At 36.4% G+C, this 27979-nt stretch overlaps 1 protein-coding gene across 4 annotated transcripts in view; it reads right to left on the bottom strand.

Annotated features, from left to right (window-relative positions):
- Positions 1–27764, bottom strand: part of ZBTB5 (zinc finger and BTB domain containing 5) — a 51058-nt gene extending 23294 nt beyond the window's left edge. The window contains exon 1 of one of the 4 annotated variants that reach the window (XM_072596772.1): positions 27637–27764. The gene's annotated coding sequence lies outside the window, so the exon portion shown is untranslated. Of the gene's footprint in view, positions 1–16844; positions 16932–27069; positions 27259–27388; positions 27512–27636 lie in introns of those variants that run through there. The other 3 variants (XM_072596776.1, XM_072596773.1, XM_072596774.1) reach the window with 3 other exon arrangements.
- Between the last annotated feature and the right edge of the window lie 215 nt (positions 27765–27979).

Raw genomic sequence — 27979 nt, 5'->3', positions numbered from 1 at the left:
GGTTCTGCTCATTCGGAACAGTCCTCCTGTATGTTGGCAGGCAAGGGCAGCAGCATCAGCCCTCTCCCTGGGGTCCATGCCAATTCCTTTTATTTTGTAAAATTGCTAAAGCCCCTGGAAACCATCCATGAGAGCAAAGTCATCAGCCCTAGGAAAGGAACTTGTTTGGTTTATGTAGTTCCTAAACAATGAATATGACTTGCTCAGAAGTTGTAATAGATAGAATTTTTAACAATTGGCTTTTACATTAGGATAAGTTTTAAATTTGATAAGGAAAAATGTTAAATAGAATCCTTTATGTGTGTGAGACCTGGCAAATCTTTATTGCTTATTGCAACTCCATGAGAATAGAAATAACTGTATCTGGTTCTAAGCTGTGATCAGTGAGACTTGCTGTTTAAGGTAAAAGGCATTTGGGACCATAACTATTTTTGTTTTGAGTCTGAATTTGGGTATATTTGTCTGCATTAAGTCAGTATCTGAGAGAAATGCTATAAGCTACTCAGAGGGAATGTGATCCTGCACCATTAACAGGTGAAGTTTGTATCTAGAAAGGAAACACTAAAGGGACAATTCTAGACTCAATCTAGGATGGAATCCTCCTGGTCAGTTTCCCCATTGTGTTCCTTTAAAAAGGAATGTTTCTCATCTGACTATTCCTGAGTCTGGCTATGAAACAGATACTGCAGGATTGGAGATTTTCACTCTTATCTGAATTCAAACAGAATCAAGGATGTTTTACCCTGTCATATTGGGTATGTCACATGTCCCTGCTTTTTCTTTCTATAGCAAATTTCTATGATCAATAGCAATTGACCAGCAAAACTTGTGAGCCCTTTCGTGTAATCTTCTATTGTTTTTATCTGAAATTAGAACATGTGCAGAAATTTATATAAACTACTTGAGACCCACCTTAAGATGTTTCCACTGTTTAAAAGGATTTTAAAAGCAGTAGTGTTTCTCTGTGATCAGTCTCTTACTGTTACCAATGTGAGATTCCATTACAACACTGTTTTTACTAAAGCATTTTGTGATCTCTAGGGAATCTGCAACAACTAAGAATTTAGTTCATTATAATACTTTGGGAATTCATATTACTTAAGGACATTTTTATAACAACATAGTTTTAATGAATTCCAATTTTAAAGATTTATTTTTGCTTTAAGGAGGAAGAAAGAGATCTATCACTTTAAGAGTTTTCAACTAATTTCTTCATAAAAGTTTACTGAACATCAGAATAAATTTTAAACTGTTTTTAAAGAAGGGGAAATACTTTTAGAAGAAATGTTTTGAAATCTTGTGTGATTTTTAGAAGGTCTACTAAAATTTCAAAATAATTTACTGTTAAATTAGGCTATAAAGCAGAAGAGATCTTGCTGTTTTGGTCTGAATTTGTAGTCATTCTCTGGCCTAAGCAAGAATTAAAAATTGTGTTGGAATTTATCACAATTTATCATTTAAGGACTTAATTTGTGAAGTATCTCATTCTCCCAGAGTGAGTATAATTAGGGAAGAATAACAAACTTGTGAAACAAAGACATAATTCCATCAAACTATAAGGTTAGTCATTAACCTCTTTGCTTTGTTCAAGTTATGTTAGGAAAAGTAATAACTTATGAGCTATCTTGTCTTATGGTTAAAATGTAAAGGAAAGTGGGATAATCTGAAGAATAGGATTGAGAGATCTGGAAAGATAAATTAAATTCCAACTGAAAAATATGAAAGGCAGATAATAAGCTTTGGGAACAGATGGGGGTTATATAAACCCCTCTTGTTCCTAGGTAGTTGTTCTGGATACTTTTGTGTCAGTTTCAGATGGCCTAAGTGTGTTTAGAGAGTGTGGGGAACTATTTTAAGAAGATAGGAAAAATTATGTAACTTGATTTGATAATTACTAGGTCAATCAAATTTGAGATGGCTCTATCTGAAGGATGCCAGTCAATACTTATTTGCTATCTAAGGCTGGCACTGCAATTCACTATTGTCTGAAGCTCTGATTACAGGAACAGTTGTCTAAGTTATCATAAAGCCAATTGGCATGTGCTGCAGGCTGAGAATGGCGGATGCTTGGAAAGGTTTTGAAGACTACCTTGGACACAACCTAGGTAGGATCTTCCTAACTCTATTTCCCAAATGTGCTATCTCCTTTCTGAAAATGGAAATTCTCCACCCGATTATTCCTAAGCCCTGCTTTCAGCACCTAGTGATTACATGATTGGCTGTCAGATAATGGCTCATTCCCGGAATCAAACAGAACTAAAGAAGTTCCTTCTTTCCATTAACGCCTCTTTTTCTTTTATAGTAAATCTCTGTAATCAAGAAGTTTTGCAAGTACATTAAAGTACTAAGTCTATTAAATAATAAATGGAAACTGGAACATCTCTAAGTAACTATAATGGGATGCAAGAATGAATAGCTTACAACTTTAACATGGCCAAATAAATATAATATAGAGATAACATCTTCCAAAGGAGGAAACGATTAAGACAAAGTTATAAGACAAAACATGTAAGGTGACAGATGTCTAATTAAATAGGATAGCAAATTTTGAGGAAAAGCAACGGGATCAGACTGATTCCTCTAAGAATTATATACATATGTATATGATTGGCTTCTAAAATTTATCATGTTTTTGATAAAAAGATCTCAAATCTGGATTTCTGCACAAAAATTTGCACAAAAAAAACACAAAAAAATTTGCACACAAAAAAAAATAGTGGTAAAAGGTTGAGTTCATTTTATGGGTAAACCCTCACATTTTAAAAAATTCTTATTCCAGGTACAGGATTTAGGTAAAGAAACAGCAAATAATATAAACTGAAATTCTCTCAAGTTTCCAAAAAAAATGGAGAACAAATTTTAAGCAACTGTACTAATTTATATTGTCAGAAGTATCTGGGAACTCTTAGATCTGAAGCAGAGAAGCAGAATTCCCTTTTTAACTGTCCCAAGAATAAAACCCATTGTCAAAGAAAAGATATCTAGGCATCAAATAATTACATGAGACATCTGGGATTCAAAAAAAAAAAAGTGATGTTAAAATGAACATTAAGAATGGATTGCTAGGATACAAGAAACTTAATGTTCATTAACGCTGGAAATAATTGCATTTATTTGTATGGTTCACGTTTAATTTTCTTGTTTATATTGGTGACATGTAAATCTCCCTTCTCAAAACTAGTCTACTGTGAGCCATCTAAGTTTTAATCTGTGCCTGACTTAATGTAAAAATGCAATTTTGTGAACTGTGAGAAAAACTTTATTGTGTTGTTTGAAGTTAGCCCTGCATGGCTGGGAAACCGAACTATTTCTATGTGCCTTTAGCCATGTTATACTGTCTCCTCTCAATTATCAAATCATATCTTTTCTGGGAGCCCCTGTCAGGTCTTTCTGACTACATAGACTTTTAGATCCATCTGTCACATCCACTGTCCCTGCTCCTCAGTGGACATCTAAGCCCACAGGAGACTTTGCCTTCCAATTTTGAAGAAGCCTGAAAAAGACAACATCAGACATAGACAGCTTTCCCCAGAGTCTGGACCAAACCTGATGAAGAACAACTCTCCCTATACCCAGGACTGGTTGTTTAGAGGGTTTTCCATACCTTTGTTGGTCTACAGGCGAAGCCTTTGGCTTGCCTTTGACCAGAAGGAGGGAATGATAATCATTTAATATAAATTTTGGACTTTAATAAGGGCCAGACCTTGAATTAAGAAGAGCCTGGACCCAACAATCTCTTTGTTCTCTGAAGTAAACTCAGAATACCTCTTCCTATGTCAACAAAGTCAGATGGGGCCTTAACCCAAGACATTATCTTGAATAATGGGACTTTTTCCATATCTTAATATTTTGTGGACATATACTATGTTATGGCATGCTAATGGTAAAGAAAACACAGATATCCTGGGTCTTGATGTTTGTCAACTCTATTATCTTATTGTATTTACAACCTATGCAATTAAGAAACTCCTTTCTCATGGTCTAGTTAATCACTCATGGAGACCATAAATTTGAAGGACATAGACCACCTTGAATTGTCCTAAATAGATTTAAGCCTGATTATTCCTGTAACAGTCAGTCAGAAGTTTTCTGGCTCCATGATCATGTAACAGCTAGCTTTAAGGGAATAAACTGTATGCATTTAGCCTGTTTGCCTTTTTCTTAACCAAACTTTCAGGTCTACACTAGTAAATATAAGTTTTAAAAGTTTATATGGAGGAATGCAAAAATAAAAAGTTTCTTATCTGTTAGAGTACAATAGAAAATTACTTCTTTCTGAGCAGGAAAAAAAACAAATCAGTCATGGCAGTTTTGAGCTGTTAATAGGCCCTACACAGAGAAGGATCCCAATGGAAGTTCTGAGAGAAATAAAATTCTAGAGAATTATATTTCAGCATCAGGCTGTAAAAGAAAGCATTCAAAGGAAATTAACTTTAGTGTCCATAGGCAATAGCTATGAGAAAAATCCTCTGAGCAGTTAGAAAAGTTGAGAACAAACCACCGATGTAGGGGTAGGACAAAAAAAGAAATCACAATTATACAATTTACCTAACTAAAGATTTTGTTTAATTTAGCTAAAAACTACCTTTTATTCTAGGTAATACTATGCCACTTTTCTTTTTAAAAATTCTTAAGTATTTACATGCTGAATCAATATGTTAATAAAATGACTTGAAAAGGGGAAATCTGAAATATGCAACAGCAGTACTATTAAGTTAATCAATTAGAAAATTCATAGAATCCTTAACTAAAAACAAGCCATTAGTTAACCTTTGAAATTCTATTTAGTTAACTAATAAAATGGATGATGAAAAGAAATTAATGAAAGGCAAAAAAGTATGTGTCATATGTCATTTTATTGATGGCCAAATACTCCAAACAATACTAATATCTGGTTAAAATATCCTATATATGTTCAAAATACCACTACCAACTATTCACATCTTTTTGAGCATATTTTCTAGGCCAGGCCTGCCTTAGCATGGTTTAGTGGTTCAGGATAGGTACCGGAAAAAAGAGACATTTGTAGACCATCTTACAGTTATAAAATTTACTTAGCCGTGGTAATGAAAAAGATATTCAGGGGATTTCCAATTAAGATGGCTGTGCAAATGATTACAGGGGAACTCTGCTGTCAAATGTAGTGTAGTAAAACTCTAAAAAGAAAACCAGACTGAAAAACAATCAAGGATCTTCATTCAATTTCAGGTGCACAAAAAGGTAGCCAGAAACCTACAGGAATCAGGAAATGAGTCCTGCCACAAAAACCAGCAAGCACTGTATAGCATCTTCTTCCTCATCACCACCAACACAAAACCATGACCAGATGCCACTGACAGATAAGCCCAAGAGCTCCAGGAATGCCAGTGTCCCTCATGCCCCAGCTTCTACTTCTAAACCTGCCCCACTCCCATACCAGAAAACAATCCTTATGGAACTGCGACCTGGCAACTGATTCTGCAGATGCTGCAGCTACCATCTCTTCAGCAACCACAGCAACTGAATACCCAGGAAAAAAATTGCTCTACAAAGCTATAAAGGAACTTCTGAAAGAAAGAAAAAAAATCTACATTCAGATCAGATTTTCAAATGTACTCTATAAAAACTTAGAGAACAATTAACTCCAACAGTACGTGAATTGTTTGCAAAAATAGAGAAAGAAGGTATACTAGCAAATTTCTTTGTATGGTCCCAAAATCTAGAGAGAATCAAAAGAAAAAAACTACAGACCAATATCTCTAGTGAATTTTAATGCAAAATACTGAAATAAGATATTAGTAAAGAAGCTATCACAAATATTTTTTAAAATCTTCACTATGATCAGGTTCCATTTGCTCCAGTAACGTAGGATTGAGTTAATATTAGGAACAATACAAACATACCAGAATATGTCAATATTAAATACTAATACAGTAAAAGTCACATGATTATATCTATCAATAGATGCAGAAAATACTTCTGAGAAGATATACCCATGTAAGTAACACTAAAATGGATAGGAATAATTATCTTTTACATTGTATATAGTATCTAAAATCAAGAATTAGCATCTGTAATAAAGACAACTTCCAATCCAATAGGGGGTAAGGCACCGATATACATTGTCACTACAACAGTAATACAAGAAAAGGAAACTGAGAACAAGTATAGGCAAAAATAAAATAAGAAAATGAAATTAACACATTTTGCTGATGATATGACAATTTATTGACGGAACCCTAGAAATTCAGCTAAAAAACTAATGAAACAACTTCAACAAAGCAGCAGGATACAAAATAAATTCACAAAAATCATCACCCTTTATGTATATTACCCCCCCAAAAAAATCCAGCAGGAAGATGTAGAAAAAGAAATTTAAAATAATCGCAAATTGTGTAAAATAATTGCAAGTTCAACTACTAAACTGTATTTAGCACTTACATGAATGTAACTACAAAAGAATTTTACAAAAATAAAGGAAGATAAATAATTGGAGAGAGATTAATTGCTCTCAGTTGGACTACAATAAGATGCTATCTAAATTAGTGTCATTACAACCAAATGCTCAAGGAACTATTTTATAAAAGTAGACAACAAAACCAAAATTCATCTGGATGAGAAAAAGGTCAGGAATCCCAAGGAAAATAACAGGAAGAACTAAGGGGTACAACAGATACATACGAAAACAAAATCCAAAAGTAACTCAACATACTAGGCCCTGTGCTCCAACTACCTGACAAAAACTACTAAGACTATTGGAAAACAGTCCAGCAGAAATTAGTTTTAGACCAACCCTTAAACAATGTACCATAAAAAAAAAATAAATGGATACACAAGCCATATATAAAATGGATATATGAACAAATTAAAGGGGTAAAGAAGACTCCCTTCACAACTGTGGGTGGGGAAGAATTCTTAACTTAAAGCAAATGATAAAGGTGATTACAAAATATAAAACGGTCAATTTGATAAAACTGAAAAGCATCTTCAAAAGCAAAATAAAAGTAATTAGACTTAGAAAGGAAGCAACTTAACTGTAAAAAGATTTTCACAGCAAACTTCTCTAAAAAAGGTATACTATCCAAGAAATGAGAAGTACTGATACAAATATATGAGAACAAGAACCATTTTTTCCCCCAATGATATATGGTCAAACAAGAACAAAGAATCCTCAAATGAAAAAGGTGTGAACGTATGAAAAAAAACTCACTAAAAATGAGAAATAAAAATTAAAACAATTCTAAGGTTCTACTTCACGCTCCTCAGACTGACAAAAACGACAAAAGAGAAAGTAGCAACTTTTGGAGGAATTACTGAAGGACGGCCATTAAAGCACCACTAGTGAAGTCATGAATTAGTTCAACTATCTGAAAAACAACTGAACTATACCCAAAAAAGTTGCACCCTTTGATTCAGCAATGCCACATGTACCCCCAAGAGGTCAAGAACAGAGAGAAAGGATGCATTTGTATAAGAACGTGTATACTAACAACTTCTGTCATGGTAAAGAACTGGCCTACCAACTGGGTAACAAATGAACAAAACATGGTATACAGATGTAAAGGAATTTTATTCTGTCATTTAAAAAAAAAAGATGGATTCAGAGAAACACAGAAAAACTTGTATGAAATGAAGTAGAGTGAAATTAGTAGAATCAGAACAATTTATGTGACATGATGCAAAGTAAAAAGGATAGAATCAGGAGAAAATTATGTTAATAACTACAATAATATTAAGAAGGAAAATAACTTTTAAAGATACTGAAGCACTGAAAAAAGCAGCAAGTAATTATATCCAAAGAATGATAATGAAGCTTATCTTCCTCTTTCCTGAAATCTGATGGATTAGAAGTAGAGAACTAGAGAAACATTCTTAGACATGATCAATGTGTTAACTGGTTTTACTTAATTTTAAGATTTGTTACAAAGAAGGGCTTCCACTTGGGGTTAGAGAGAGATACTGAATAATGGCTTGAAAAAAAAAAACACTAATATTTTTAATGCAAAAAAGAAAAAAAGTGTACTGGGGACAGAAATAGAGTAATTTTTGTTACTACTTTGTTAAGTTTAATATCTTTTTTAAAAACTGTAGGCCTGATGCAAAAAATTGCAAATCCTGGTTTAAAAGACTACAGCAATAAATCGCAAAGATCACACACTGTCGCCACACGGGACTTACACCAGCAACGCAGGGCTGCTTCAGTAGTGAGAAAATTACAAGGACAATCAACCACACCCATAACAAAACAACAACATGATAAAGAAATGCAGAAAGACCCTTTGACAAAATACAACATCCACCGCTATTAAAAATACGCGAAAGCATAGGAATAAATGGAGCTTTTCTTAAAATCATTGTTCATCTTTCATTTTATCTAGAACCTAGGACAAGTTGTATCTAAACAAGGGAAGCCTTCCCAATAGGACTGGAATGCAGCAAGAATGCCCATCATCACCACTACTATTCAATGTTGTACTAGAAATGCTACCTATAGCAACAAGACAAAGAAAACGACACTGGTGGAACTGGGACGGGCAACAAGAAAGCAAAGCTATCTCTTTTTGCAGATGATATGATTACACCATCTTAGGGAACCCGAAAGTACCCTCTAAAAAACTAAACAACTAAAACAATTACCTTAGGCAAAGTAGCAGGATATAAAATACACCCACACAAATCATGAGCATTTCCATATATTGCCAACAAAACCCAGCAGAAAAAGAAAGAAAAATTCCATTTAAAATGACTGCAAATAGTATTAAAATACTTGGAAGCCTACACGCCAAGACACATCCAACAACCATACGAACACAATAACGAAACACTTTCCACGAAATAAAGTCAGACTGAAGAAACTGGAGAAATATTAATTGCTCATTGGTAGGCCGAGTCAATATAGTAAAAATGCCAATACTATCAAGATTAATTTACTTATTCAGAGCCATACCAATCAAACTATCAAAAAATTATTTTAAAGTTAGAAAAAATAATGAAATTCATCCAAAGACAAAGATCAAGAATATCAAGGTAAATCAATAAAAAAAGTTAAAGAGGGCAGCCTAAAGGTACCAGGATCTCAAATTACACTACAAATCGGTAGTGAGCAAAACAACTTGGTACTGGCTAAGAAACAGAGTGGTTTCATCAACGGAACATATTAGGTACACAATATACAGATGTAAATAACCACAGTAACTTAGTGTTTAAAAAACTCAAAGATCCAAGCTTTGGGGGTAAGAACTCACTTTTTGACAAAAATTGCTGGAAAACAGTTTAGCAGAAGGTAGGCACAGACCAACATTTCATATCCTGTACCAAAATAAGGTCAAAATGGTTACGTGATTTAAACATAAAAGGTGCTATAAGTAAATTAGGGGACCACAGAAAAAATTTCCTGTCAGATCTATAAGGGAAGAGTTCATGGCCAAACAAGATAGATTCATACAAGAGGTAAAATGGACAGCTTAAGTTAAAATTAAGAAGTTTGTGTTCAAGCAAAACCAATTCAGCTACAATTAGAAGAGAAGCAGAAAATTGGGAGGGAATTAGATCTTTGAGGCAAATTTCACTGATAAAGCCCTCATTTCTAAGATATATACAGAATTAATTTAAATTTAAAACAACAGGAGCCATTCCAAATGATAAATGGCCAGGGGATATGAAGTTTTCGGAAGAAGAAATAATTAAATAAATAATAGGTGAATAAAAGATAGATAAATAAATAATTAGAAAAATGCCAGCTAAAACAATTCTAAAGTATCACATCACACACATCAGACTGGTGAACATGACAGAACAGGAAAATGACAAATTCTGGAGGGGAAGTGGGAAAACAGGTACACTAATGCTGTAGCATAAAGAACAAGAAAAAGGATCTATCTGCATAAAAATATTTAAAGCAGCTCTTTCAGTAGTGGCAAAGAAATAGAAATTGAGGGGACGCTCTTATGCACAAAAAGTAGTTAGCAACTTTGAAACAATAATCACCTGCAAAAGACTAAGCACTATTCTGATCAAATACAAGAATCCACAACAATTTCAAAAGACTCATAATGAAAAATACTATCCATCTCCAGAGAAAGAACTGATATATTCTAAAGGCAGAGTAAAGTATATTTTTTCAGTTTAATTTTCTTCCTTATTTTTTTTTTTTTTGGCAACATGGCTAATGTTGAAATGTTTTACATGATTTCCTATGTATAATGGGCATCCTATTCCTTGCCTTCTCAACGTATGGGAGAGGGGTGATAGAAGGAAGAAAATTTGGAACTGAAAAATTTTTTTTAATTTGTAATTAATTTAAAATTGTAACAGGTTTGTTCTTTTACTGTCTTCTTTGCTGTTCTTGTTTTTATCTTAAAATGATTGTTGGTTATTTTTAAGTTCATAATAGAAAAGAAAAATTTTAAGAGGCCAAAAAAAGATTAAATTTGCATAAGCAAAGAAACAAGAAAAGGGCTTTAAGAATGAGAAAGGATAGGCAAAAGCATAGAAATAATAATCAATAATAAGTACTGGGGAAACAGAAATCAAAGTTTGCATTCATAAACCATAGAAATTAGGATTAAAAATACAGAAAACTATGAAGGAAAAAGTGAAATATTATCCCTCAGAGAAAAATTACAGTAAAGTCCTGCTTAAGCTTATGAATTTCTTTTAGGTTGGTGTTTAAGACAATGCATTCAGACACTGCTAACTGAACTTACTTTCCTATCCACTAAACAAGTAAACCAAAAAGCTGATTTTAGAATGTAAGTACATCTTTAAATTATGATCTCTTTTTATATATGCATAAAAGCAAAATAAAATAATTTATTAAGAAATTGGGGGGGGATGTTTACCTAATCAAGTGTTTCACATCTTTTGGAACCAAAATTCAAAGACAGAAATACAAAAAATGAAAACATGACTGCTTTATTTGACTACCATAAAACAAGCCATAGAGAAACTGAATAGTATAGCATCAGACTTCAATATGGTATCCTCTTTAAAATTCAGTTTTATAAAACAAATGATAAAAATTTACTTGATATTACATAATTGAAGCCCTATTCTATGCCCTCATCATCTTATGTCTGTATTATTTCAATAACCTTCTATTCATCATCTAGTCTGGCTAAACTGCTTACCAGATTAATCAAGATTAGTTAATCTTGATTAAGCTCTATCAAACAATAAAGTTAAAATCCAAGCTAGCATACCAGGCCAATACAATCTGTCCCCAACCTATCTTTGCAGCCTATTTCCATCTATGATCTAACACAAACCCTCACCTAACCCTTCCCAACACTCAAGCTTTTGTCCACTGTCCCCCTACTAGACAGACCAACATTCTCTCCAGTTAGCAAATATACCCTTACTTCAAGACCAAACTGAAATGATACCCTCACTCACAGATTATTCAATCACCACAGCTCTTGGTGACTAATCCCTCCTCAGAACTCCCATAGTACCTAAGGACTACAGTACATTTTTGGCACTTAGAATATGCTACCTTGTGCTTATTTGGTTGTTTTGGGGGAGGGAGGGGTAATGTGTACTATTCTTTCAAGTATACAGTAACACCCCTTAGGACAGATCTGAATCCTCTTAATGGCTCAGCACTTATAGAAGAACTAGCTTTTATAAAACTCAGACAAATAATAAAAGGTGGCCCGTAGACATCAAAAGGGTGACCAGCCCTAGAATCTTCAAAATAAGTTGTAGCAAATATACCATAATTGGCACTTACAGTATATTGTGTTGGCTGCCAGTTCATGACCCACTAAAAGAATGCACTTTGTATGGGTAAAGTTACGTTTAAAAGTATACTGCTTCTAACAGAAATTGGGATTGGACTGATACATAATATACAATAAGAAACTAAAAATGGATATATGATCTGAATAAAATTAAAGTTCATAGCATGAAAAATTAGAACCAGATCAAGAACCTCTCATACCCATGACTAAGTGTAAATTCTTAACCAAACAAGAGATAAGACAGTTACAAAAGAAAATACAGCCAATTTCAATTGCATAAAATTAAAAAGAGTTTGCATGAACAAAGTTAATGCAACTAGAAGTCGTGGTCAACTAGAGGGTAAAAATACTTTGCATCTCTGATAAGGTTCTAATAGCCAAAATATATTGGCAGTTAATAGAAATCTATAAACCACAAAAGCCATTCTCCAATAGATAAACTGTCACAGGATATGAATAAATAGTTCTCAAAGGAAGAATTGTAAATTATTAACAACCATATGAAAGAATGGCCCAAATCACTAAAAAGAGAAACACTGAAAACAACTCAGAGTTTACCTTACATCTGGCAAACTGACAAAGATGGCAAAAGATAGACAGGAACAACCAGTACCAGAGGAGTTGTAGAAAGACAGGTTCACTAATAAATTGCTGACTGAGCTAATTAGTTCAACCATTATGGAAAGCAACTTTCAAATAGGCAAAGACTTTATGACCCAGAGATGCCACTACTATGCATATACTCTATGGATGTCAATGGCAAAAAAAGGCCCCATATAATATAGCAAATAGCAAAATATTTACAGTAGCACTCTTTGTAATACCAAAGAACTAGAAATAGAACCCATCGACAGAGAATGGCTCAACAAGCTATGATAGCTGAATACCACTGAGTTGTAAGAAACACTGAATATAATATACATGTATGTAGGGAAATGTGGAGATAAATTGATGCAAAGTAAAATAATCAGAACCAAAATAACTCATTAACTTACCAATGTAAAATGGAAGAAAAAAAAATCCAAACTGTCACAAAATTATAATGATCACATGTGCCCCTAAAGAAAACAAATGGGAAGGTAACCCCCACCTCCCTTCCTTCTTTGAAGAAGTGATGGAATATGGTTATGGAACACTGCATATAACATCAGCCTTTTTTTCAATATGTTGGTTTGGGTTTTTTCTCCTTTTTTATAAGAGATGTCTCTCAGGAAGGGATTAGGATAGAGATACACTGTTAAATGTAGTTAATATGAAAGCAAAAGAGCAATAAAATTTATTTTTAGTAACCTACTTACATCAAAAAGAGCAAGTGAGGCCAACACAAACTCCAGAATTATATAAACACAATTAAAAAATGTTTTTCACAAAAATAAAGTCAGATCTAAACAACTAGAAAAATAACTGCTCATCAAACTACCAAAAAATTATTTTATGGAATTAGAAAAAAAATAACAAAATTCATCTAAAAATGTGAATTAAGGCAGTCTAGCCATAGCATATCTCAAACTATATTACAAAGCAGTAATCGATAAAACTATCTGGCTAAAAAAATAGAGTGGTAGATCAGTCAAACAGATTAGGAAGACAATAAACAGTGGTAAAAGACCATAGTATTCTAGTGTCTGATAAAACTCAAAAACCCCAGCTTTGGGAACAACGACTCACTATCTGATAAAAACAGCTAGAAAAATTGGAAAACAGTATGGCAGAAACTAGGTACAGACCAACATCTCACACCATATACCAAGATAAGGTAAATGGGCACATGATTTGCATATAAAGGATGAATTCACAAATAAATTAGGAGAGCAAGGAATAGTTTACATATCAGATTCCAAATAAAAGTTAGAGTATTACAAGATGCAAAACAGATCATTTTGATTGTTTAAAAGGTTTTGCACAAATAAAACCAATGCAACCAAGATTAGTAGGAAAGCAGAGAAACAATTTTTGCAGCAAATTTCTCTGGCAATGGCCTCATTTCTCAAATATATAGAGAAATGAGTCAATTTTATATGAATAGAAGTCATTCTCCAATTGATAAATGGTCAAGGATATAAGCAGGCAATTTTCAGATGACAAAATCAAAGCTATCTATAGCCATATGAAAAAGTGCTCTAAATCACTAGATCAAAGAAATGCAGATTAAAACAACTCACTTCACTACCTATTGGATTGACCAATATGACAGAAAAGGAAAATGATTAATGTTGGAGGGGATATGGAAAAATTGGGACACTAATGCACTGCTGATAGGAGTTATGAACTGATCCAACCATTCTAGAGAGAAATTTGGAGTGATGCCCAAAGTGCAATCAACTGTACATACTCTTTGATCCAGCAATACCACTTTTAAGTATGCATCTCAAAGAGATCAAAAAAAAAAAGGAAAAGCATCTATTTGTACAAATATATTTATAGCAGCTCTATTTGTGGTGGCAAAGTATTGGAATTTCAGAAGCTATCCATCAACTAAGGAATGGCTGAAAAAATTGTGATATATGATTGTGATGGAATACTGCTGTGCTATAAGAAATCACAAGTGGATGATTTCAGAAAGAGCTAGAAAGACATACACAAACTGATGAAAGTGAAGAGAGCAGAACCTGGAAAACACTATACTAAGTAACAACAATACTGTATGATGGTCAACTGTGAATAACTAAACTATTCTTGGCAATATAATGATCCAAAACAATTCCAAAGGACTCATGATGAAAAAAATGCTACTCATATCCACAGAATGAACTGAGAGAATGTGAATGCAGATCAAAGTATAATATTTTCCAGTTTCTTTTATTTTTGTTTTTTTTTCCTTTCAGTCTGTTTCTTCTTTCACAAAGTGAATAATATGGAAATGTTTTATGTGATTACACATATATAACCTACATCAAATTGCTTACCATCTTAGGGAAAGAGGAGGTAAAGAAGGAAGGTAGAAAATTTGGAACTCAAAATCTTTCAAAATGAATGTTAAAATTATTTTTACATATAATTGGAAAAAATATTATTTAAAAAACAGCAAGTAAACAATTTCTTACCTGTTTTCAAAATGCAAACCAAGTTTACTTGGCTTTTAAGTAGTGTTTTTTAAAGCACCACATCATGATAATCTAAACTAGCATGAAATCATCTCAAAAATCAGAGGGTTTATTAAAAGATGTCCTATCCCAAATTTACTGCTGACTTCCTCAAGTCTCGTAGATTCTGATTTAATTTTTCTGGGAACAAAATGATCCATTTTTATTTGGGACTCTTATACCACTACTTACTTTGTTAATCTGATTGAATGGGTATATCTCAGTCAAAGTGAGAATATGGTAAGACCTTAGCCTGAAAGGGCCAGGGTCTCACATTACATCCTAGGCTATCTCCAGTCCTTCTGGTAAATATCAGGTCACTGGACCCAGATGGCTCAGGAGAAGAAAGCGAGGTTGGTGACCTTGCGCAGCCCTGCCTCACTCAAATCAAAGTCAAATGCAAGTCATGTCATCATCTTGATGTCATGGTCTCCTTGGCAGAAGGAAAGACAAACAGAACCTGTGAATGAGTAGTAGCTCCTCTCCTCTCTTCTCCACTCCTCTGGTGTTCTGCCCAGGGGAAGTTGAATTCCATGGCTAAAAGCTGCCTTTTTTTTCTTTGGGTTTACTAGCTACATTTCTTGCTCAAAGATCAAGCTTTAAACCCAGTTCACTCTGGACCTCATAGACTGGACAACAAGTCCCCACCCACCTAGCACACAGTGAATGTATTAACTAAATAGTAATTATTTCTCATTTATCCAGGAACCCTGAGGGTCATCACCTCCCAATTTGATTTTTTTTTTTTTTATTAAAGGGGCCATCCCTTGACTAACTTAAAGAAGCCTATTCATTGAATGGGTGTATCTCAGTCAAAGTGAGAATGTGATAAGACCTTAGCCTGAAAGGGCCAGGGTCTCACATTGCAACCTGGACCATCTCCAGTCCTCCTGATGAATACTGGACTCAGATGGCTCAGGAGAAGAAAATGAGGTTGGTGACCCTGCACAGCCCTCCCTCACTCAAATCAAAGTCAACTGCAAGTCATGTCATCATCTGAAAGTCATGGTCCTCTTCAAGAATGAAAGATGAACACAATTTTGTTAATCTAAGCTCACTTGCCTGACAAAGGCCCTGTAATCCAAACACTAGATGCTGTTACCACTGCTTACCCTAGACTATATATATGAATGAAAAACATCAATCAATTCAAAAGGCATTTATTAAACTATCATGTGCCAGGCACTGTGCTAGGTGCTCAGTTTACAAAGACAGGAAAATGAAATTAAGCTATGTGTCAAGCACTGAGCAAAATTGTCCCTATTCACAAGAAGCTTACATTCAAGTAGGAGGAGACAACATATGTAAAGGAGTGATAGCCAAAGAATGGTGTTTGGTTTAGAAAGTCACAAGGATGGTGAGCGGAGCCACATATATGCCTTTGGATGTCCAATGAAATGCCCTTTCCTGGAACAATGTTATATTGATTTGATTACTATTCCCAAAGCCAGGGATAAAAAGGGGAGAGCCAGTATGGCAAATGGCAAGGAGATGGTTAGGGTGGACAGTTGGATGAGATGTGATACACAGTCTGAAGTCCAGTGCATTTGCCTTGCTTAGCTATCTAATCAAGACTGTGATGGTTCCAAAGCTGAGTGGGCTCTGGTCTCAGAAGGTCCAGAGGGAGGTGTGGCAGGGTGGAAAGCAAGAAAATAGCCGGCTGTGAGATGGGATATAATGCATGGTCTAAAGTCTAGAACAAGTTAGATATTCATTCATTTACTTCTCTGAACCCACACAACACACACAGTTGGCATAAACAATGCTAGCAAACATTTGAAAATATAGTGTTAGAAAAAATGTCAGTTTGGCTGAAAAGATTGAAATTTCTAAGATATGATGAAACACAGAGGATAAGGACAGAACCTTTGAAGATGGACATCATTTCATCAGTAAATCAATAAGCATTTATTAAGTGCTCACTATGTGCCAGGCACTGTGCTAAGATACAAAGAAAAAGTGAAAACGGTCTCTGATATCAAGATATTCTAAACGGCAAAGAAAACATGTAACTTAAAAGAAAAAAATCTCTAATACTAACCAGTACTACAAAGCACCATCAGGGATGTGGTATCATCCAGGGGAGCCAGGTCTCAGTGAGTGCCAGATGGAAGGAACAGGAGAGGAAGAGGTCTAAAATGAAAAGAATTTTGTTAATTATAGAACAGGAGTTCCAAAGGATATAATGACAAGAGGAGGAGATTGTGGAGCAGAGGGTAAGGCTGAGGTGGATAAAAAGAAAGATCAGACAACTAGGACTAAGAAGGGTGTTTTTTCTTCAGTACCACGGAGTTCAGTATTACCTAGATAGGAAGAATAAAAGATGAAAGGAGTATGCTAATGATAGGGGCTTTAAAACACAGTCTAATAAACACAAAACACATTTTAAAACTAAATAGAACTGATTTTTAAAAATATTCTTGCTACTCCTCCACTACTAAAACGAATAATCACAAGATGATTATATAAGTTTTTTTTCCCAGCATATCTAAATGTGTTTTATTTGGCCAAATATAAAATCAGTTGGCATTCTGTGAGCATGCACCAATTAAAAGCAAATGGAAGAGGTCCTGGGTGTGTCTTTACTTATTCAGTTAATTTTCTACAAAACTTCAAAGAACATTATATCATTACATATATGGGAACATCATTTTAAAGAAAGTAGTAATTAAGATACAGTCTACATTCTGCATAATCTTTAAGATACTTTAAGAAACTGAATCAGAATATAAAATTAAGGCAGAAATATATAAATACAAACTTAATACAGTCAACATTTTCAAAGAAAAAGTATTACAATCATCTGCCTTCAAATCCCTTTTTACTTAAATATAGTATGAAAATCCCTATTTACAACAGACATGAACTAGGGAGTGATTATTCAAAGTTCTTTCCCTTTTCAAAATAACTCAGAGATCCTTTAAATACCAAGCTCCACTAGTTTACATTTACATTTTACATTTACAGATCTGATTTCAAAAAACAAATCTACACACTTTTCAAGAGAACATATAACCCATACAAAAGCTCCTCTATATGTAGCAACTTGTTTGCTTTTTGTTTGTTAAGCACTGCTAATGTGGTTTGCTACTTGCAAAAACCTTCTCTTACCAAACGCTGAATAACAATGCATACTTGACATTCCACATGTCTAAATCTAGAACGAAACCCTGGAAGAAAAACCAATAACTGAATTTATTTTTTGCCCACTTGGAAATTTAACTGTCAATTTTACAGATAACAAAATAAGTTCAATTCCAAGCAAATGAGAAATATAAGAGATGCTTAAGTTTCGACAAACTATAAAAACAATTACATAAATCAAATGGGGAGGTAGCAGCTCAAAAGACTATATTCTAAAAGAACATTTCTAAGTCATTTATTTATGTTATAAATAGCAATTAGGTTCACAGGATCAAATGCTACAGCTGAAAAAAAGAGATCTTAGAAATCATCTAGCACAACCTCCTCCTTTTACAAATGAAAAGAAATGAGGCCCACTCCTAGCAAAGATGGAATCTGAACCTCGGTCTCATGATACCAATTCTAGTATTCCTTCTACTATGCTATGTACACGGCCTCTGAGGCCAGCCTTCAAAAGCTTACTTAGCCCCGAAGCAATCCTGGACCCCTCATCTTTCCCTCTAGCTTTTGAAAGGCAGAAACAGACATGAGGCAAGTCAAGAACATATCAAATGTTCTTTCAGTAATAAGAAGCTTCCATCAGATAAACAAGTAAATAACTGCAATTCCCCCTTCACAAACTTATCTTGACGGTCAGTTTTATCACTTGTGTGAATAATTTATCCATTTCTTTCACTGTAGTGAATGGCAACCTTTACTATTCTCTCCCAACGATATCATGTCTATTATCACCTTCCATTTATCCTCACCCAAATGTTCTCCACCATGATTCCACCTCCCACTCAGGGTGAAGATACATAAAGGTATATAGCTCTTCTTGACATGTTGTCTCCCATGCCAACTATATAATTTGTTACTTTTTAACAAAGTATATCCTTCCATTGTGATATTTTAGTTATTAATCTTCCTAGCAAAACCTAGTGATAGGTGGTTATATTTGTATCCTTGAGTGACTATCTCAAGGTCTTTATTACCCATAATCTGTACACTCGCATGTCATCAAGAAAACAAGCATTTAGTAAGCATTTACCGTATCCCAGGCACTGCACCTGGCACTGGGAATACAAAGGAAAAATCAGTCTCGATTACTGAGGAGCTTGATTTATCAGAAGAGAGGCACATCTATACGATATAAGGCAATCTGGGAGAGGGAAGATGCCAACAATTGGGTGGCTCAGGAAAGGCCCCGTCGAGAAGGCAGAGTTTGAGCTGAGTTTGAAAGGAAACCAGAGATTGTGAGAGGCAGGAAATGAGAAGGAATGACAGAATTAGAAATAAAGTATATCAAGAACTTAGCAAAAGGTCTTTTAGTGTCCAGCAGATGAGCAAATAGGTAATAACATTCCTCATCACAAGTCTATCTTTTGTTGTGTCAATAATTTATCCATTTCCTTCACTTTAGTCAAACAAACACTGGAGTGTGCTCCCATAATGCCAGAAGGCAGAGAAGGAAAAGGACTCCAGGCATGGGGGACAGACAGGAAAAATGCCAAGTATGGAGATGAAGTGTCTTGTTTGAGGAATATCAAGGAGGCTGTGTCACTCTAGGGCCTGAGAGGCAGGTTATGAAGGACTCTGAACACCACAATATTTTATATTTGATTCCGATGGTGACAGGGAGCCACTGGAGTTCATCAAGTAGAGGGCATGACATAGATCTATGCTTTAAAGAAGATCCCAATGGGAGCTGAGAGAAGTACGGACTAGAGTGAGGAAAAACTTGAGGCAAGGAGATCAGGCTATTGAAATAGTTGGGGCATGAGGTAATTAACAATGGCCTGCACCAGATTAGATTTGGGGGATGAGAAGAAAAGTCAAGGATGACATTTGGTTTGTGAACCTGGGAGAGTTGGGGAGGATGGTTGTACCCTCAAAAGTGATGGGAAGGTAGGAAGAAGGGAACGTTTATGGGAAAAGATAACTATTCAGTTTGGATATGTTGAATATAAGGTGTCTACCAAACATCTAGTTCAAGAGATCACATAGGCAATTGGAGAGGCCAGAACAGAACTCAGCTGAAAGGTTGGGCTAGATAATTAGAGCTGAGAATTTTCAGCTTTGAGATCAGTTGAATCCACAGGAGCTGATAAAATCATCAAGTAAACAGTACAGAAGGAAAAGAGAAGAGTACCTACCTAGGACAGAGCATTGGGAACATTTAGGCAAGATTTGGATGAAGATTCAGCAAAGAAAACAGTACACGAAGGTCAAGTAAGTAGGAGGAGAATCAGGGGAAAGCAGTGTGCTGAAAACCTAGAGAAAAGATTATTATCAGGCCAATACAATCTGTCCCCAACCTATCTTTGCAGCCTATTTCCAACTACGATCTAATGCAAACCCTCACCCAATCCTTCCCAACAGTCAAACTTTGTCCACTGCTGCCTTGTTTTATGTATTTTTTTCATATCTCTTTGATGTCTGGTTTAATAGAAGATTCTTTAATTTTCGTATCTGCTACTGCACTGAATGTGTTGTGTTATGCTGCATTGGTTGAAAGTCTATGAGGAAAATTCAACTTAAGTTGGAAAAGAGAGTATTTTAATAGTCTTTTCATAGAGCACCAGCCCTGGGGTCAGGAGGATCAGAGTTCGAATCCAGTCTCGGACACTTACTAGCTGTGTGGCCCTGGGCAAATCACTTAACCCCAATTGCTTCCCACCCCCATTACTCCCCAAAAAAAGTCTTTTTCAAATAAATATGGATATCATTCTTTGATACTACACCAAAGCTGAACAAGGGGTAGTTTCTTAAAGGTTACTTGCAATGTGAAATCTAACACTATATCAATGAACTTTTCAAACTGTTACAGTAAAATCCATTGCTCTATCTAGTACTTTTAATGGATCTTTTACCCATTTTGTAACACCAAGCATTGGTCATTTGGAAAATACCATTTTACTGAGTAAAACATCATCAGACAAGTCTTTCTATAAAAGTTAATAAGCTCACAGTGGCAAATGTAAGTTTTCCAAAATTCCAATTTTCCCTGGAAAATTCAAATTTTGTCATTGGCAACAAATACTGTCAACTCTTTTCTTGCCATGACAAGATGACTGCTGATTCCTGGGAAAATATCTGCCTAATACCCAAGATTAGATAATCATAGTTTGTAAGTCATTCTTTCAAGTAAAAATGGTGTTCTATTAAAAAAGCAGTTAGTTCAGTTCACAGCTCAAATAAATACTGTTCTTCAAAATAATCATTATGCTATGCAGCATAAGTGCTTTATGCATACTTGTCATTTCATCACACAGAATATTAATAAGGCAGTATGTACAAGGGTTGATATTTAATAAAGTCAATCTTTTTTATTACTTAATCAAGTAAATTCTTAAGTGAAACTAACTTTTTTTTTTTTAACTGAAAGTATGTGGCAATGAAGAATGTAACAACCAGTACAGTTTGATGCCACTGCCTTGATTTCTTAGCTGGTAGTTTTACCCACCATCACTTTTGCACCTTCAGTACAAGTGTCAATACAGTGTTTCACAAAGTGTCAAACTAAACTAAGAAATTCAAAAGTTACTCAATACTTTAAATATTTCAATACCACATGTGTTTGTTGCCAATTCAAATGAAAGAGCTTCAATGATGTGTTAGTTCCTATATTCCAAGGCCAGCCCTGACATCCATTCATAAGACAAAAGTACAACTCTGCACACAAGATATTAACTCAGTCTTCATGTTTATAGCTAAATCTTTAATTCACAAGTCATAATGCCTCAGAAAACTGTACTGTATACTCATGAAAGAATAATATGTGGGGGAAAAAACCAAACAATGTCTTAGTATTATTGTGAAAATTGTTTTGTCCTCACACATCCCCTGAAAAGGTCTCATGGATCACCAGGGGTCCCAAGACCATACTTTGAGAATTGCTGTATTAGATGAAGTAAAATATTAAGCCCAAACTGTGCTTTATATATTGTGATTCTTTCCTTGTTCAAAATTCCTATGAATGTTATGCTGAAATGTCTTGTGTTAAAGCCATGTGCTTAGATCACGAAGAGATTCAGCTGATCTGGATGTCTTAAGAACATGCTTGATAGAATGATAAATTAATAGTTTCTGGCAGATGTACTGAAAACTCAGACTACACTATTAACATTTTTCTCCGATGGGGGAGTCAGGAAATGCTTCCTCTAGTAGATGGTTCTAAGTATTCTAACAAATATAGGGGACAAGAAAGAACATTTCAGGTATGGAAAATAGCCTGCGCAAAAGTGCAGAATCAGGCAACGGAATGAATGCCAAATTCAGGAAAGAGCAAATAGTTCAGTTTGGCTGGAATGCACAATGTGTATGAAGAGAAGTAACGTAGTCTGGAAACATTCAAATTTCATCCTAAAGGGAATAGGGGAGTTGCATATTCCCAAGCAGGGGGACCTGTGTTTTAAGAAGACTCTGGTAGGTGAATGAAGGAAGAAACTGGAAATAAGGAGATCAATTAAGGAGGCTGAACACGGCTAACAGCTATATAAGGAGAAAAAGAGGACACATATGAGAAGGGAAGGGATGCTATAAAAGTATTATCAACAAGATTTGGCAACTGACTAGATATGGGAAATGAAAGTGAATGAAGAATCAAGAATGACTAAGATAGTCAACCTAGGTAAGGGTATCCTCAATGGAAATAGGTAAGCATGGAGTTGGGACAGGTTTAGGGGGAGAAATTCTACTTTGGACATGCTCAGCTTGAGATTCCAAAGGTCCAGCCAGGTAGAAATGCCCAGTAAACAATGGGTGTTGGCTCAGCAGGACTAGTGTTCAAAAAAGACAATTCAGTCAGTCAGTAAACATTTATTAGGTACCTACTATGTGCCAGGTACTGAGGATACAAGGAAAAGTAAAAGAGACTCTATGATCTCAAAGAAATCACAGTCTAATGAGGGAGACGTTTAAAGATCATAATAAGCCCTGAATAGCTACATCTGAGAATCATTTGCATAAAAATAGAATTGAACCCATGGAAATTAATGAAGTTACCAAGATATGTGGTATAGAGAAAGAAAAGAAGGCCCAGGACCTATCTTTCTCACTTTATTTTATTCACTTTAACATTTTAAGAATCTGAAAATTTATCAGCATGGACACCCCCTTCAATAACATATATCTCTTTTTTAACACACATGTATACCTTACTTAGCTTAGTAGACAATCTTCAAGAAGTGCTGTGACTGGAATTCATTAGTCAACCTAGTGATAAGCTTCACTAAACGAGGGAGGCTGGTTCTCAGCCTACAGACACAAATCACAGGAAACACATATTTGAAGCCCTTCTGTTTTGAGAGAACCTGCCAGAGCATATGTTCCATTGTTACACACCCAGATAACCCAGAGAACTCCACACCCCATAAAAGTGTACACACCTTGCCTACTACAATTGCCACTTGTTTTCGTTGCCTCAAGTCTCTCCTCTTTTCAATTTATCTTCAACACAGCTACCAAAGTAATTTTCCTAAAGCATAGATATTAATTTCTCTGTTCAAACATTCATTAGGTAGCTGGGTGGATAGAATACGGAATGTGGCATCAGTAAGACTTGAGTTCAATTTAACCTCAGATGCTTAGTAGTTGTGTGACCCTGGATAAGTCACTTTAACCTTTTATTGCCTCAGTTTCCTCAACTGTAAAATGGGGATACTAATCGCACCCACTTTGCCTACATATTGCTGAAGATCAAATGAGATGAAAAGAGTTCAGCGCAGTGCCTGGCACATAATGAATGCTATAGAAATGCTTATCATTATTATTTATTATTATTGGCTTACTTTAGGGTCAAATAAAAACTGCTCTGTTTGGCATCTGAATATTCACAACCTGGCTCCAACCTATCTTCACACACACACACACACACACACACACACACACACACACACACTCTCTCTCTCTCTCTCTCTGTCTCTCTCCTCCCCTTCATGAACTCCAGCCAAACTAGCTTTCTGATACTCACAGCCAATGTGCCATGTCCCATCTTTTTTGCCTTTGCACATGCCCTCTCCCATGCACGGAATGTACCCTTCTTCATCTCTACCTCTCAGAATTGTAGTTTCCTTTAAAGTTCAACTCAAATGCTACCTTCTATATTGAAGCTTTTCTTAATTCCAGAAAATGTTAGTGCCTTCCCCCTGGGACTAAACCTTCAACAGCCTTGTTTTTATTTTTTTTTATACTTATATATGTGCACGCTCTCTCCAATAGAAAGTAAGTTACATGAAGAAAAGGGTTGTTTTATTTTTTATCTTTCTATCCACAGTGCTTAGGATAATATGTCTAATAAAGTAGGAGCTTAATAAATGTTTGCTGATTCGATAGTTTTAAGATCAAATCAGAAAATATAAGTGCCATGAGAAAATATGTGAAGGCACTTAGTGAACTATAAACATAAGTTATTATTATCATACCTAATTTGTGTTGACTATTCCTAATTTGAACATTTAGAGAAATTATAATGGCTACTAGTAGCTAGAAGAAGGTTGTCCTAATCAAATAAAAATTGAATCTCAGGCCCAAGAGATATAATTCAGTAATGAAAACAACTGTTAAAGGGCAATAGTTCATTTTGCAGAGACAGCTGGTCTTTCAACACATTTGAAGTTCATTTTATACTTAAACAAAAGGTGCAGTATAGTGTTACATTTCATTCCACCTGCTACACTAACACAAATTAGTTATTCCAAACCTGAAAAATACTTGTGATTTATAAGATGTAGAATCATTTAGATAAAACAAAGAAAAAAGTATTACTATGAAGTTTTTAGTAAACTGGAAGGCAAAAAGAAAGTCAAGACTTAATCCCAAACAATATAAAAAGCTTTGTCATACTGTATCTCACTGAATGTGAGGCATTTATATATCTTACCAAGTCTTAGGACATCTGAGACTACACACTATGGCAAGTACGTTGAATATCAGACTCTACATACGTTTCAGTAACCACGAAGTATTTCAAACCTTTATCAACTAGTGCAAGTCACTTTATTTTGTTTCTTCACTTTTAAAATTAGGAGAGTAGTTTTACTATCTACCTCAGTATTATTAAGAGACTGAAATTTAATATACAAGTATTTACTAGAAAAGTGACCTGAAAACTATATACGACAGTAAGTTACTATTATTATTCTATATGCTGATAACATTCTGTAACATTTCCTTTTGAAAGAACTGACCTCAAAATATATTTTTTTTTCTTGAATTGCAGTTTAGACTTCTTTCAGATCTTAATACAATTAACTGGAACCAAATATATCAACTAACAAATACATATCAATATAATAGATCTTATTTCTACAGGGAAATATAAGAGGTTCACAAACCCTTCAGTACAAGAAACAAACATCGATGAGAGGGGAGGAGGAAACCAACAACTGGAGTTACAAGACCTTGTGAAGGAGGTGGCACTTGAGCTCAGCCTTGAAAAGAACCCTGGATCTGAAGAGGTAAAGGTGAGGAGGGAGAATATTTTGTGTGAGGATCAGACAGTCTTTGCAAAGGCAATCTCAGTAGACAGAATTTCCTATTCGGAGAACAGCAGATTGGGCAGTTTGGCTAAATTATAAAGTTAGTGACAAGGAATAACGTATAACTGAACCCTGAAGACTATTCAAATAAATGGACTTTTGGGGAGACCATTCAGCTCCAAGGAGAAAAAGGTATACCATAAAAATAGGGATAACTATTGCGCAGATATCCCCAAAAAAACCAATGAAAAAGGAAAAGGACCTGTATATGTCTAAAAACACAGCAATTTTTGAAGTGGAAAAGAACTGGAAATTAGGGGAGTGCCCATTATTGAAGAAACAGCTGAACAAATGATGGCATATGAATGTAATGAAATTGATAGTTTCAGAGAAACCTGGGAAGACTTGTATGAACAGATAGTGAAGCGAGCAGAACCTGGTGAATAATTTTACATAACAAAACTATTGTAAAAACAAACAATTTTGAAAGACTTAAAGAACTCTGATCAATGAAATGACCAACCACGATTCCAGAGTTCTGATGAGAAAGACTGCTACCTACTTCTTGAGACAGGTGGTGGAGTCAACATGCAGAATGATATAGTCATTTCTGGATTAGGTCGATGCCAGAATTCGTTGTACTTGTAACTCTCTGTACCTTTATGAAGAAGGTGTTCTTTCTCTTTTCTTTTTTTTCCCCAATAGGAAAAAGGGGAGGAGAGAAACAAATGCCAGGCAACTAAAAGAATTTAAAATTTGAAAACAATAGGTATAGGGCTAAATCTGGAAAATGCATTTCACTCTCTACCAGTCCAGGTTCTCTGCAGTTTCTAACTTTAAGTCCATCCTTAGAGCTCTGAAATAGTAAGCTGACTTTCCCACAATCATTCAGACATTAGGTATTCAGAGGTGTGACTTGAAGCTCCGCTAAATCACAAGAAAGCATACCGACATTACAGATATCAGCACCCATTCAGTCCAAACCCCTACGCCAGGAGTTTCCACCAGAGCTCCCCCTCCCAAGGGCTCCAAGACTTCCCTGGCAGATTTCCACACTGGACAATACCACGTTCTCCCCCTCAAGTTTGGCTGAGAGTCACAAAATGAGGAGCTGGCAGCAGCAGCTGCTCCCCCACTCCACTCACGGACCCCACCAGCCCAGAACCAACACCACCAACCGCTCCCACCCTCAGGGATCCCTCCAGGCTTAGCTCCTCCTCATACAAAGTCAGAAAATACCATTCAGAACAATCAATCCAAAGATCGCTCATTTCCCCACGGGGCTGCAGCACAGAAGTACTATATTCAAATAAAAGTCCGACCGTGCTCAATAATAGGTTTAGAAATATTATCAAATGAAAGAACTATCCTCACACCTATGAATTTTTTTTTAAATTATCATCCAAGAGGTACTACACCTTAAAAAATAATAATACATTTCCACGAACTGGCCTGGCCATTCAACAGCCTCAAAATGTCCTCTTCCTGGATATTTTTCATTCCACCTTTTGGAGTAAAACGGAGCTTAACCTCACCAAGTAAGATCCACTCTACGCTATATTCCCACCGGGGAAGAAACCAATGGTAAACACAAGGCTAGGTGGGGAGGACGAGGGGCCAACCTGCCGTGCCCACACCCAACCAGGCGGACCCTTCACTCACCGCCAGCCTAGGGTCCATGCCAAGCTCTCTCCTACATCTCTGTTTTAACCAGATCTCCCTCAGAGAAGCCTGAAGGCCGCAGCCCTGGGGGCGGAGAAGGCACTCTACCCCCAAGAGAACGGAGCGCTGGTTCCCCCGGAGGGTCCCTGTCCTCGTCTCCCTCCACCTCCAGTGTCTGAGCACAAATCTGTCTGTTTCCCACCGCGCTTGCGCAGAAGCACCGTCCGTCGCTCGCTCCCTCCCTCCCTCCCGCCCCACAGTCGCGGCACCCGCCGGACCCGAGCAGCCCTCGGGGTGCAAAGCCGACAACCGCACTCACGCCAGAACAAAGCCCGACTGACAGCCAGGCAGTCCGTCCGTCGGCCCGCGCGCCTCCCTCCGGCACTTGTGCGCTCTCCCAGCCCGGTCTAACCGCCGCGCACACACCGAGCCCGCCCGCGCGTGAAGCGGCCTCGAGCTCGCTCCCGGCCTCCCCCCAACGCGCCCCCCCCCGCCCCGCGCGCGAGGCCACCCTCCTCCCCTTCCTCCTCCCCCACCCGCCCCTCCCGCGGCTGGGGGTCGCCTTGCCTGAGCCGAGCCCCGCCCCTTATGCTCCGCTGGTCGGCGGCGACTCGGCTTGGACTCCGTACGGCCGTAAAGGAAGAAGGGGGGGCTGGCGGTCACTCGGCCGGCCGCGGCCTCAGGGGTGGGTGAGTCTTCTCCACCCACCCACCCCCCCTCCCCAGTTCTGCCCTCCCCCCGCCCGCCCCAGCACTCTCCAGTCTCTTCTCTCTGCGGCGTTGTGAAACTGAGGCGGCGGCGGCCACAGGAAGTGACATTCAGCAGTCTCGTGCCCCCGCCCCCACCGGTCATGCGGTAACCAATCACTGGAGGGAGAGGGTGGGGCCTGGGCGGGGCTAGACCCGGGACC

The sequence above is a fragment of the Notamacropus eugenii genome, chromosome 3 (genome assembly GCF_028372415.1).
Source record: "Notamacropus eugenii isolate mMacEug1 chromosome 3, mMacEug1.pri_v2, whole genome shotgun sequence".
NCBI lineage: Eukaryota > Metazoa > Chordata > Mammalia > Diprotodontia > Macropodidae > Notamacropus > Notamacropus eugenii.
The sequence above is the reverse complement of the archived record's forward strand: the minus strand, read 5'-3'. Positions and strand labels throughout refer to the sequence as shown.